Raw genomic sequence first — 14,176 nt, 5'->3', positions numbered from 1 at the left:
CATTAGTCTGAGTATCTGTCATTATGCCAGTACCATGCTGTTTTGACCATTGTGTCTCTATAGTAGGTGTTAAAGTCAGGTAAAGCGAGCCCTCCAACTTTGCCCTCCTTCTTGCTAATTCTGGGCTTCTTCCCTCCTATATGAAATTGGTGTGCAAGGTAGTACCGATGAATAACACAGCTTTCCCCCAGATCCTGGATGCTTCCTCCCCCCAATTACCATGATCCGAATTCTACCTTGCTGGGCTGGATAGGGCAGAGGCTGTACACTGGTACATATGAGGGCTGGAGGCACAGGGAATCCAGGGTGGATGATACCTTCAGCACCAAGGGTGTGAGGGGCGATGCTGGGAGAGTGGAGGGTGAGTGGGTTGGAAAGGGGGAACTGATTACAAGGATCCACATGTGACCTCTTCCCTGGGAGAGGGACAGCAGAGAAGGGGGGAAGGGAGACTCCGGATAGGGCAAGATATGACAAAATAACGATATATAAATTACCAAGGGCACATGAAAAAAAAAGAGGACCTGATGCAAAGGGCTTAAGTGGAGAGCAAATGCTTTGAGAATGATTGGGGCAGGGAATGTATGGATGTGCTTTATACAATTGATGTATGTATATGTATGGATTGTGATAAGAGTTGTATGAGTCCCTAATAAAATGTAAAAAAGGAAAAGAGGAGAAACAAATGATTAGGGAAAAGAATGTACAGATGTGCTTTATACAATTGATGTATGTATATGTATGAACTGTGATAAGAGTTGTATGAGCCCCTAATAAAATGTTAAAAAAAAAGAGGGAAAAAAGAAAAAAAAAGAATGATTAGGGCAAAGAATGTACAGAAGTGCTTTATACAATTGATGTATGTATATGTATAAGAGTTGTATGAGCCCCTAATAAAATGTTTAAAAAAAAAGAAATTGGTGAATAGTTTTTCCAAATCTTTGAAGAGGATAGCCTTAACTTATACAGTGCCTTGGGTAAGATTGAAGTCTTTATTATATTGAATCTTCTGATCCACGAGTATGGGATATTCTCCCATTTGTAGATATCACTTTTGTTTTCCTGTAGTGGGGTTCAGTATTTTTCCTTGTATAAGTCTATTGTTTTCTTTGGTTAGATATATCCCTAAATATTTCCATTAGTTCTTGACTATTGGGAAGGGTGCTGCGATTTGAACTCCTTTTCCATTGTCGTGTCCAATATATAGAGCAAACCAATAGACTTTTGTTTGTTGGTCTTGTATCCTGCCTCTCTTCCATATACCTCTATCATTGCTAGTTCTCCTGATATTGAGTTTTTGGGGTTTTCAATGTATAGAATCATATAATCTACAAATAGTGATTGCTTCATCTCCTCCTCACCCGGATGGATATCTTTAATGTCCTGCCACTCCCTTATGTTGTTAGCCAGCACCTTAAATACAATGTAGAATAAAAGTGGGGACAAGGGTCATCCTTGTCTGTTCCCTTTTCCGTGGGATAGTCTTCATCTTTTCTTTATGGACTATGCAATTGGTTGTTGAAGTTTTGTAAATAGTTTGTTTTAACTTGAGAAATTTCCTTTCCATTCTTATCTTCTTGAGTGTCTTCAATAGGAATGGGTGTTGGATATTTTCAAATGCGTTTTCTGAGTCTATCAATATTATTATGTGGTTTTTATTTATTTTTCTTATCAATGTGGTGAATTACGTTGATGAACTTTCCAATGTTTTACCACCCCTGAATCCCTGGAATGAATCCCACCTGATCATGATGGGTAATATGTTTATATACTTTTGTATTCCATTATTTAGTTAAGGATTTTAGCATCTATTTTCATCAGAGATATCAGTCTATAGTTCTCAATTCCTGTGGGATCCTTGCCCTGTTTGGGTATCAAAGTTATAATGGCTTCGTAGAATGAGATTGAGAGTTTGCCATCTTTTTCGATACTCTAGAATAATTTGTGAAGGAGCAGTGTCAGCTCTTCCCTGAATGCATGCTAGAATTCTTCTGGTCTGGGAGCTTTCTTTGTTGACAGTTTCTTGATAACAATGTCTACTTCTTTTTCTTTGGATCTGTTATGGTTCTTGACCTCTCTCTGGAATAATTTAGGGAGGGATTTCCCGCCAAAATTGTGGTAGTTACATAATCTGGGTTAATTTGGGATTTGTTAGGATTAAGAGTGAAGAGATGGAGTGAAGAGATGGAGCCAATCAAAATATAACCAGTGAGGTTTTGTGTGGGTATGGCCTTCTCCTGAGAATTTTGGGAACTCCTGTATTTCTTCTTTGGAGGTGGGAGAAACTTCCCTCTCTGCGCACTCCCTTGAAGACTCTCTCCTGACAAAACTCACTCCCTGAGAAACGCTCTACTGATAAGACACATGACACTAAGATGATAGACCCCATGCTCTGGGAACTGCAGAAGCCAAATGGAGACCCCTGCCAAGGCTGAGATGCTCACAATGCCACTGGATCCACAGACTTTCTACCCACTGGCCTGTGATTGCCCTGCCTTCAGCGTGATTGCATATGTTTTGTGAGTCTGAAGAGCACTTTATAGATTGGTATTGGACATAGGGGTAATATCGGACGTATGGGCTTGGACTGAACTGGTTTGTGATGCTTTCTTAATGTACAATTACCCTTTATATAAAACTCTCTTGTATGCACATATGAGCTTTTTTAAAGATCGTTTTATTAGGGGCTTCATACAACTCTTATCACAATCCATACATACATCAATTGTGTAAAACACATGTGTGCATTCATTTCCCTTACCACTACGGATTTGTTTCTTCAGTCTACCTGGGCTAACACACAAGTATTTGCCCATGTCTTCCACATTGTTGAATTCATTAGAATACATGCTTTCATAGTACTTAGTGTTTATCCTTTTAATCTCATTGGGGTCCATTGTGATTTCCCTGGTTTCATCCTTCTTAATAGCTATTGATAGTTGCTCCTTCCTTTCCTTGGTTAGGTATGCCAGTGTTCTGTTGATTCTGTGGATCATTTCAAAGAACCAGCTTTTGCTACAGTGAATTTTTGCATGGTTCTCTAGTCTTCCCACTCATTTAACTCTGCCCTAATTATTATTATTATTTTACTACTGAAGGGGTTTCTATGTTGACTTGGTTCTACTTGCTGGTGCTTTTGTGAAAGCATATCAGCTATAAATACCTTTTCCTTTTTCATGTATGCATTAGTCACTATAAAACTTCCTCTGATAACTGCTTTTGCTGTATCCCCTAGAAACTTCCTAATTTCCTTTCGAATCTGGGCCAGTACACATTCGTGTTGAAGAAGATCATTATTCATGGCTCAATTGTTAGCTCTTGTTTTACTGGTCATTCTTTTGTTGATCATCCTTCAATTGTTGTTGTTCTCCAGCTTTATGGTGCGGTGGTCTGAGAGTGACATCTGAGTGACCTCTATGTGTTTGAATTCGGTCAGGCTCAACTTGTGTCAGCATGTGGTCTATTTTCAAAAAATGAGCCACGAAAATAATGGTGTGGTGTTTTTTTTTTGTTTGTTTTTTGTGGGTATTTTTGCATTTGGATGGAGAGCTTTCTAAATTTCTGTCAGGTCCAGTCGCCTAATTGTAGTGTTTAGCTCTGTATCCTCATTGATGAGCCTCTTTCCCAATGATCTATCTTTCTTTTATAGCAGTATATATTAAAGTCACCTACTACGATTGTTCAGTCTGCGATTTCCTCTTTCATCTTTTGAATAGTCTGTTGAACGGATTCTGTGGGTCTCTTATTAGTCCCATATATATTTTTATGCTCACTTCTTCCTGGTCTACTTATCCTTTGAGTATTATATAGTACTCATCCTTGTTTCTTGTTATGGTTTGCACCTTGAGGTCAAATTTGTCAGAGATTAGGATTGCAACCCCTACTTTTTTTAAGTTTCCATTTGCCTGGTATATTTTTCGTTAGCCTTTTATTCTTTGTCTATTTTTGTCTGCAAACTTAAGATGTGTCTCTTGCAGGCCACAGATGAATGGGTTATGTTTTCTGTGCCAGTGTGAAAACCTTTATTTTTTTAATGGGAAATTTCAGGCTGCTGACATTCAGAGTTGTTAGCACCATCTGGGTATTCACTGTTTATATGTAGTACCTGTTGTGTATTTTCCTATCTCCCTTCATATCAGTGTGCTGTGCTTATGTGTAGGGCTTCATTCTTGCCTTCTTTTCCCTCTGAGATAATGTTATATTGGTACGTATTTTTGGTGCATTCACTAATGGATGGAGTTGCACTATATGATTATCTCCTGCTTTTGCTTGGTGGTGTTTGGTCTTCTGACCACATGGAGTTAACAAGAATATTCTGCAGTGTTGGGTGTATTAAGGCTTATTCCTTGGGTTTTGCTTCCCTTCCCTCACCGTCTGTCTTAATAGATAGTTTTGCAGATTCTCAGATTGGGATTTTGTACTTTCCACTTTCTTCTCCTCATCATGATACTGGCTGATAGGCCTAAGCATATTCTTACCTGGGTACCATTGTATGTGACCCCTTTTATTTTTCTTAAAATTTTCTCTTTTTCCTCAAAGATGGATAATTTGACTATTATGTGCCTTAATGAATTATTCCTGGGATTTAGTCTAATTGGTGTCCTCTTTGTTCCCTGTGTGAATGTCTGATTCTCATTCATTAAGGTGGAGAAGTCTGCTTCCAGGAATTCTCTCGCTACATTAGCTGTTGACTTCTTCATTGTGCCTTGTCCTGATAGAACAATTATTTGAATAATGTCCCTCTTCCTAGCATCTGCCATTGTTCTCAGGATTTTTCCACCTGTGTGATTATCTTGTGTCACTGTTTTGCCTGTTTGTTGAAGTCTGCCTGATTGTCCTCAAGATGGCTGCTAGCATTCTCCTTCTCTTCGAAACTGCTGGTGAGGTCCAGGATCTTGTGTTTTGCTTCTGTTACCTCATCCATTAGTTCTTGAATTTCCCTTTGGTGCATGGATTTCATCTCCTCTATCATTGCATCCTTATTCTTCATTGCTTCCTTCATATTCTGTATTACTCCACACAGCATTCTGAAGATTTTTTGTGTGTGCGTGTGACAGATCAACATCTAGTTCTTCTAGGAGTGTCGTTATATTTAGGACTTCCTCCACTGTTGAATTTTGTTTTTTTTCTTGTTGTGGGTGTTGTTATAGGTTGCATGTCATTTTGCATGTCATTTTGGAGGAATTTGGCACCATATTCATGGGAGACTGAAGGGCCCAGATCTCTTTCTCTGTGAGACTGATAAGAGTGAATTAGGGGACTACCTGTGGCCTACTATGGTGGTGGGTTTAACTACTTTGCAGACAAGGTGCTGTGACAACTCAGTGGTGGATGAGGTGGAGGGCCTTGGAGGGTGGGGTGAGGCTGGCAACTGTAGGTATGCCACTAGGCCGGATTGGGGTGGGCCTTTAGCATGACAGGGGTCTGTTCTGGACTGTCTGGCAAAGATTTACAGTATTTAAAAGAATCTGTCAGAACACCAAACTCTAAGAGCAAGTTTTGGGCTTGGACTATAGCTTTCAGCTCTAGTTGGCTTTTCCTGTTTTGTTATGTTAAAATGGAGGCTGTGCCCCATGGATCTGAGTTTTCCCTGCTTTGTTATGTTAATGAACCAGGTTTCTGGCAGTTTTACATTCAAAGTTTTACAAAGGAACACATCCTGGGATTGAAAACATTTTTTGTTTGTTTAATTTATTTATAATGGGCTTGTTGGGTGCCATGCTCTTGGGGCTATGCCACACTGTTTCACCAGGAAGGGGGACCAGATTAGCATACTGGGTTTGGGGCTGAATGGATTTAAATTCTCCCCTGACTGCACTCCTGTGTCACCTCCTGTTCTCTCCTGCACAGATATGCAGGTTGTCCTCTGGGGATCTGTCTTCTACAATGGGAAATTATCCCAGGTGCTCTTCAATTATTGAAAATTAGTGTCTAATTGTCTAAGGTTACCCATGCTAGCAGGCATGGATTTCAGGAGAGGGGAAAGTTGATGGCCAATGTAGTCACTCAGTTTCTGGTTGGGAAGGGGAGATGCAAAGCCTGAGAATGCAGGAGAGAGGAAGATAGCAGAGAGGGGAAATTGGCTGTGACTTTTTATGCCGAGATTTTGGAGGCTCTCCATGAGCCTGGGATTATGACCATCTTTAGACAGCATCCTGGAAAAGTACTGCATGCTGTGGGTCTCTGATCTTGGGCATAGGAGGAGTGGTGAATTATATGCCACTGGACCAGGTGAGGGATTAATGGAGCCTGTGAGAAGACACAGTGAATTTGGAGCATTTCAGCTAGTTCTCAAAAGGCTCCATGGGCAAAAATCACAGGGGGTGGTCTGAACCAAATCCTAATACCTGAATCTATTTTTAGCCTCCAAATCTTGGCCCCTCTTTACCTCTTAATTTTCTGAACTAACCACAGTAGCATCAGGTGGGTGATTCTACTTGGTGCCATCTTGATTCCTTCCCCCTGAAAAAAACTTTGTAGCATGTCTTGATGAACAACTGTATCCTGAGCATTTTTAATTTTTATCACAACTTGTTAACTTCCTTAATAAACCCTTTAATAGTGAATATAGCATATGAGTTCTGTGCAGCCATTGTAACGAATATTAGAACCTATATGAAAAAGCAGATTATATTATTTGAGACAATGCACCTACTTACCTGTAGAAATAACGTCCTCTAGCTCAAACCATTTTCCTTTCCCTTCCATTTCCTGATATTCTGATCCACAAAGACTTCAGTTTTTCCCTGAAAGAGCTACTAGTTAATAGGCTAATTTTCTATTTTCTCATTAACATGCCAAATACAGTTGGATCCCAAGGTGTAACTACTCCTTTTCTACCCACAACTTTGAACTCCTCTACAAGGCTGTTTATCATTATCACATTTGTCTTTCTGCATCTTACATAGGTATGCATTACTCATATCTCCAGAATCAGTAGGTGACTGCTTTGCATGTTTCAAAATATTGAGTACTTGATGAGGAAGTAAAAGATTAAGCATTGGGCTGTTCATGCAAACTCATCAGTTTGAACCTGTCAGCAATTCTTCGAGAGCATGGTGATGCTTTCTGCTCTGAGAAAGACTCACAGCCTCTATCCTATGGGGTTTGCTATGAATCAGAATTGACTTGATGGCAGTGAAATAGTTGATATAGTGTTTGTATTCTTCTGAAGCTAGTGTTTCGCTTATCAATTTTTGCACTGTCACCATCAAATCTTTGCTCCTCCAGTTGGTCTTTCTCTGAGTCTCAAACCTCTGTGAATTCTAGTATCTTTTCTAGTTTAACCCTTACTTTCCCTGTTTAGTTTGCCTGCAACAGTCAGAAAATTTAAGCTGATTACACCTGAAGTGGTGCACAATGTGTTACCCCATTGCTCCAAACAAGTCATTGTCAAATTTCAGTGTTTCAGAATCTCCTAAAACATTTTCATAGCCCTGATTACTGATGGCCTACCTTCAGAACTTCTGATTCAGTAACTCTCTTTAGAGACCCGAAGGAAAACAAAACAAAAGGTCATCTATTGGTTTCTTTCAATAAAATGCATCAAAGTGTGTACTTTGTTCTCTCCTCTTACAGTAATTGTTTATAACTTGGTGTGTTAAGTTATTTTCTGCTGCAATGTAAACACTTCAAATAGGCTTACTAAATGGTTGCTAGTGATTTCTTTCGATGACAGAAAAGTAGGGCAAAGTAAAACAAACAATATACAAGGAAGCGTGAATCAATATTTACTGAAAATGTCTGAAAATTCCATCTAAGAGTTTCTGATAAATAAGTCTTGGGTGGAGGGGAAATAAACTGAAAACTCATGCATTTCAAGCAAACTTTTATTAGTACAGTCATATGTCAGTGGAGTTCACATACTGGATGATGAACTGTTAAACAAAATGAATGTTGATAAAATTGCTATTGCAATTTGGTTATAGGAAACAGGGAGTATCAAATTCATGAAAAATTAATGTTTTTCTTCCTCCGTTTCTCTATGCCTTCCAACTATAGGATGAAATAAGAGAAAATTAGCAGTTGTACATCAGTAGCATGCATAGTGATTTTCTATATTTGTGGAAATAATTAACTAATCTGATGTATGCATTTGTCTAACTAGGAAAAAACAGCATATTTTCCTCTTATAACCCAGACTTTTGAATGCCATGGGGACTTGTTCATGGACCCATAGGCTTTAGTCACCTGATCACATAAAACTCATTTCCCTCTTACAAAATACTATGAATTCTTTTTCTTTTCTTTTTACTTTAGACATTAATATGAGATTTACATTAATCTTTTCTCCTTAACAGCCATAACTTATATACTCAACTTCACAGACTCTCTGTAAAATAAAAAGGCTAAATAGAGAAAAAACTAAATAGATAATTTGCCTACCATTTCAATGATTAATAATAACCTTGCTTTGTCTAGTTTCTTTTGAATGTCACATAAAATAAAAACATTTACAATTAAATAAATATTTATTATTCACTTAATGTGGTCCTACTTGAAATTCTCAACTTTTTATAACTTTGTTAGTAACTATATCAAAAAGGTACGGTCACCGATTTGGTAGAATAAACTATTTCTGTTGCCAAATTATGAAAATTCAAGTAGTTAAGAGTTCAGTGTTCTATAACTATAATTTAGAGTAAAGAGCATTCTTAACCTTAGACTAGTTGTTAAAACTAAATCAAGACATTATTTATCCTACTGAGAAAATAAAAAACATGACAGCTATATGTCAGAAATGATTGGCTAATGATCAAAGTTAAGGACAGAAACCTGGTTTACCTTTGGCTGCCCTGATCGTTTAAAGGTCTTTCTTCTGGTCCTTCATCTTCCTCCTCATCTGGTCCCTCTGGATCACTTCCAGAATCCTGACTCTCTTCATCAGAACTTTCATAGTTACGTTCAATTCCTTTTTTTAGTAAGAATAATACAGACTTTGGGAACAGAAGTTCCTAAAAACATCCCAATTTATAATCAAGAGCAACACCTAGTAATTTGCCTTCAGGAGGACTAGAAGGATAGAAATAGTAAAATAAATAGGGAAAACAATTAGAACTAGGTAAAAAAGAATAGGTTAAAAAAAAACCTCAATTTTGGTTGACACAACTTTTCCATCCCCCTCATATTTTTGAAGCTAGATTGTTGCCATGATGACATTTTCCCCTTCTTTTCAGTAAATTTTACAACCTTTGCTGCTGATTATTTCTGGCTTCTGAGAAAAAAAGCGAAGAGAATCATTTAGGTATGATTTAATTTTATAGGTGTTTGTCAGTTCTTGGGGAAAAATAATTTGAATTAAAGGAAAATTCTACAGTGAAGCTCATTGGTACTTCAGCCCCTGATGATTTAATTTTTAAATCTCTCAAGTGTTCCAGTACGAATTCATCTTTTTCTTGGATCAATTTGTGAAGAATTTTTAGGCTTTTTAAACTGTCAATCAAAAGTGAGTTATAACATGTGTTTTCAGGCTTCCCTCCAAACCTCTTTCCATTTCTTCACCAACTCCTTCCTGACTTTCTACTTGCAAGTAGCATTCATTTTGGGTGAACTCATAAATTCCATTGATGATATCAGATCTCATGAAGCAGAGGTTGGTACAAAGCAGCATACTTTATCTCAAGTTTGAACAGGTCTTTGCGAACTGGGCTTCTATTTTGGCATATTCTACTTGAAGATTTTTTAGAACATTTACTTGCCGCTTAATGACTTGGGGCAAGCTTTGAGTACGGGTTCTAAATGAGCTAGAAGGCCCAACATAGGTTACAGGAGTGAGGATTTTGCCCTCCACTTGCTAGCCTCCCTCTTGGGTGCACAGACCTCCATTTTGAGCATTGATGTGGGTTCCTGGACCTCCTAATATCCCACTTCCTCTTTGGATTCCTCAGGTGTATAATTCTCTATTAGTTCCTCTTCCCAGTTTAGTGTGCCCTCTGCTGGGTTTTCAGGTTCCCAGAAATAGCGCCCCACTACAATGTTGCCGGCATGGGGCCAGATCAGCGCACAATCATTAGGATACAAGCAGTGTCGTAGGAAACAGAATAAACCCCAGAGCAAAGGCTTGGATTGTTATCAGGGAGGATATCCTAGCAACTTCAAAGGGACTTGGACCCTCCAGGCATCATCCTCTTCTCTGCTCACTTGGTTCATGTCATCATCCTATTCTTCATATTCCACCTCGTCCTCTTCCTCTGGAAGCCCTCATTCCTGTACTTCTCGTGATGTTCTGCATCGATCTCTTCATTCTTTTCATGCTCTTTCTGCCGGGCAGGCAGGATCTCATCTATTGAGGGCCAGATAGCTTCCTGCCAATCTTGCTCCTCCTGAAGGGCTCCAGTGGCTACCTGGAAAGCGTGAGAGAAGTCCGTCTACTCAACTATGGTTTCCTCTTCTTTACCATGGTAGAAAAAGAACTTTGCAATCAATACCTCAATTGAAGTGGTGATCAGGCTGCAATGATGGCAGTGAAGAAGATGGTCTCCATGAGGCTGTCACTAAGCGGAGGCCATAGGCAGTGAGATCTGTCTTTAATCAGTGGAAGCAGTTGCGGAGGTGGCAGGAGAGGGAATAAGACTGGGACGGGGCTTGTGGGGGGCCCCTGCTAGACAGGACAACCAGACATATGGTTTGTGAAGTGTACCAAGACTACATCTTGGCTGGTGACAGGGGCGGAGCCATCAAGTGTTATCAAAAGGTGCCTCCCACCCCGTAACAACCACCTATCAACTAACTCATTTACTGAAAGGGAAGACTCATCTTCTCTCTTTCAACCAAACATCTAGTTCCTCACCTTCTAAAACTTAATGTTTCATCACTTTCCCTTGAGTCCTTAGGGTCCTGGGCTATCCTTAAAGTCACTACGTTCTGTACTTTTATTTTTAAAAAATATTTTATTGGCATCTCTTACATATATCATAACATTCCATCAATCACATAAAACAGTATTGTACAATTCCTACCACAGTCGGTTTCAAAATATTTTCTTTCTTTTTTTACATAGATGGCATATAATATTTAAAAATACCATTAAACAATGTATCATTCAAGGTTAAGTATAATATGAGGGGATTTTTTAGTGTAGAAAAATGAATTAAAATATAATGGTATCTTCCCACTTTCCCCAACTTCTATTTAAAAAAAAATCATTTTATTAGGGACTCATACACCACCCATCTCAATCCATACATACATCAATTGTGTAAAGCACATTTTTTACATTCATTGCCCTCATCATCCTCAAAACTTTTGCTCTCCAAGTCCATTGTTTGCAAAATTAGGTGGTAGGGTGGGTGATGTAGCATAGAAATTGTGATTTGTTGCACAATTTCCTCCTGAGTCCACTACATACCAAAAGAGATCACCACCCCCCAATCCAAATTTTTTTTAAATCCCCCCAAAAAGAACCCCAAAATTCATTACCATTGAGTTGATGCCGACTTACAGTGACCCTATCAGACAGGGTAGACTCACAGGGCGTGAGTTTCTAAGACAATAATTGTTTAAGAGTAGAAAGCCCTGTCTTATGCCCATGAAGTTCTTGGTGTTTTTGAAATGTGAATCTTGGGGATCACAGCTCAATGCATAACCACTAAGCCAACAGGGCTCCTACCAAGAGGGACACAGTCCAAAAATTTTACATAGCTCTGTTTTGTTTTATAAAACTTACTGGATTGAAAAGAGAGAAATGCATTTGGAAAGACCTATCAAAACTAGGGAGTCCTGGTGACACAATTGTTGCGAGCCTGGCTGCTAACAGATAGCGGACAGTTCGAACTTGGCAGTTCAACCCCTCACCAGATTTGAGAGATAAAGGTCTGTTGGCCTCCCCTCCTCAATATTATGAGGCAGTTCTCTCTGTCTCATGGTGTCTCTGTGAGTGGAACGCAATCTATCATATCTAAAAATAACAGATAGGCTCTTTAGAAACCAACATACGAAGTTTAAATACATTTAGTCAGAATGGAGAGTAGAAAAAAATACACATTTGAATTTCAGAGTCTATAAATCTTTACAGGAGCAGAAAGCCTCATCAGTCTTCTGCATTGCCGCTGGTGGGTTCAACCTGCTGGCTTTGAGCGTAGCAGCATAAAACACAGTCCACTTAGCCACCGGAGCCAGCAGCTCTTTAATAAGTGCTGTCCAATTTACTTCAAGCCTCCGAAGAATAAAGGCAGAAAGCTGACATACTTTCTTTAAAGGCAAACAGGAACAGGATTTCTAGGATAATTTTTTTCTTCTTTTTTAAATCAAATGTCTAATACTTCCTTGTGTTTGCCTCATTTAGCCATGAACTCTTTGTAAATGATTCTTTTAAAATATGGGGAATATATAACTATTTTATATGTATTCTGAAAATAAAAATGTTTTATGAAACTGCAAATAGTTTTGTTCCATAAAAATTGCAAAGCAAATGACTCAATAAATACCACATGTAAGAAAAGAGCATCATCAAGTGTGCATCACTTCCAACCAAATTTCCTTTTCAAAAAACAGCCTCATGTCCTCCCTCATTGTTGTAGTGGTTATGCATTGGCCTGCAAACCTCAAGGTCAGCAGTTTGAAAACAGTGGCTGCTCCATGAGAGAGAGACTAGACTTTCTACTGTTTCAAAGGGTTATAATGTTGGAACCATTGGGGGCAGTTCTAGCCTGTTTTATCGGGGTTCTATGAATCAGAATCAACTCTATAGTACTGTGTTTTATGTTGAATTGAATTTTAAAATTTCAAGGATCTATAGCAAACCTGTCATTCAAGCTTTACGTAAATACAGTAAAATTGATGCAGAGTCTCAATCTTGGGTCTAGAGTTGGTTTTTAATACGCACTGGTATGACCTTGCTGTGTTTCTTATTTCCAACCCTCAGTTTTATCACCTATCAACTAAGGGTGATGGCTCCCTAAGCTACCTCACTAGCTTGCTCTACTATGTGAAAGCCCTTTTCATATTTTGCCATACTATGAAAGCTTACTTTTATTTTGTGTCTTAGTAATGTGGGGCTATGCACACAAGTGGATGGCTTTAATGAGCAGACACATATTCTCACAGCTTGTTGTGTGTTGTCAAGTAGATTCTGACTCATAGAAACCCAATAGGACCGAGAACAATGTTCTCATAGTCTGTAACCTTTAAGGGAGCTTATTATTATTAATTGGGATTTAATACATATATTATAGTCTATATTTCAATCACATCAAGTAGAATTGTACAATTGCTACCACAATCAGTATCCAAACTTTCTTTTTCTACATACACTCCTTGACATCGTCTCCCTTTTACCCCCATCCCACCACCACTGTACCCTCCTCCCTGAAAACCCTTATTCTACTTGCTGTCTTTATAGGTTCATCCACCCTGGGTTTCATATACCGATAAATGGAAAAGCATATAACACAGCATCAAGAGAATACCCTCTAAAATGAATAAACAAAAAGCAAACAACACAGTACAAATTAAAAATATAGAAAAATGTGGAAACCAGATCAGGTCCAGCATGTACAATAAGGGAAATCTACTGATAATGTTTAGGCTGTTCAAGTCAGATTGATACCTTTGATCTTCTATACTCCTTTCTCCCAAGAATTCTGTTTACTCACCACTTTCCATTCGTCTCTCAATTTTTTGATAGGGGGAATTCTCCAGAAACTTGTTTTCTGAGTAGCTCCACAAATGAATTTTGGGTTCCCTCTGCCATCCATCACCTTCTACACACCGGATTCTCACAATTTAGGCTCTGACACTGATTCCTCCTTTGAGTTCAGAGTATATGATTTACAATCCTTTGGTCACTGATGTTCGTGTGCTTTTTCCAGGTGGATTAGTTGACATCTCACATAGATGGCTGCTTTTTTTGAGATAAGCCTTTCAAGATTCCAGACACTATTTAACCTTATAGTTGGGCACCATCTAAAATTTTCACTACATTTTGCTATAGCCCCCATATCTTCTGTGCTCTTTCTTGAGGGCTAATATCAAGCAGGGGCACAATGTAAGAACTAATTGTTCTTAAGTTGGAGGTGGGATTTAGTGTAAGCCCCAAACCCATTCCTGGATCTATGTTTTCCCCCCTGCCCCCTTTTAATTTGCTGTAACTTTGGAGTTAATACGTATGTCATCTCATTCCATAATTCATTCCCGTCAGAGTGGTACAATTGCTTCCATATTCAGTCTCAAAATACAC

This window comes from Tenrec ecaudatus, chromosome X (assembly GCF_050624435.1).
Source record: "Tenrec ecaudatus isolate mTenEca1 chromosome X, mTenEca1.hap1, whole genome shotgun sequence".
Lineage (NCBI taxonomy): Eukaryota > Metazoa > Chordata > Mammalia > Afrosoricida > Tenrecidae > Tenrec > Tenrec ecaudatus.
This window is presented reverse-complemented; position numbering follows the sequence as displayed.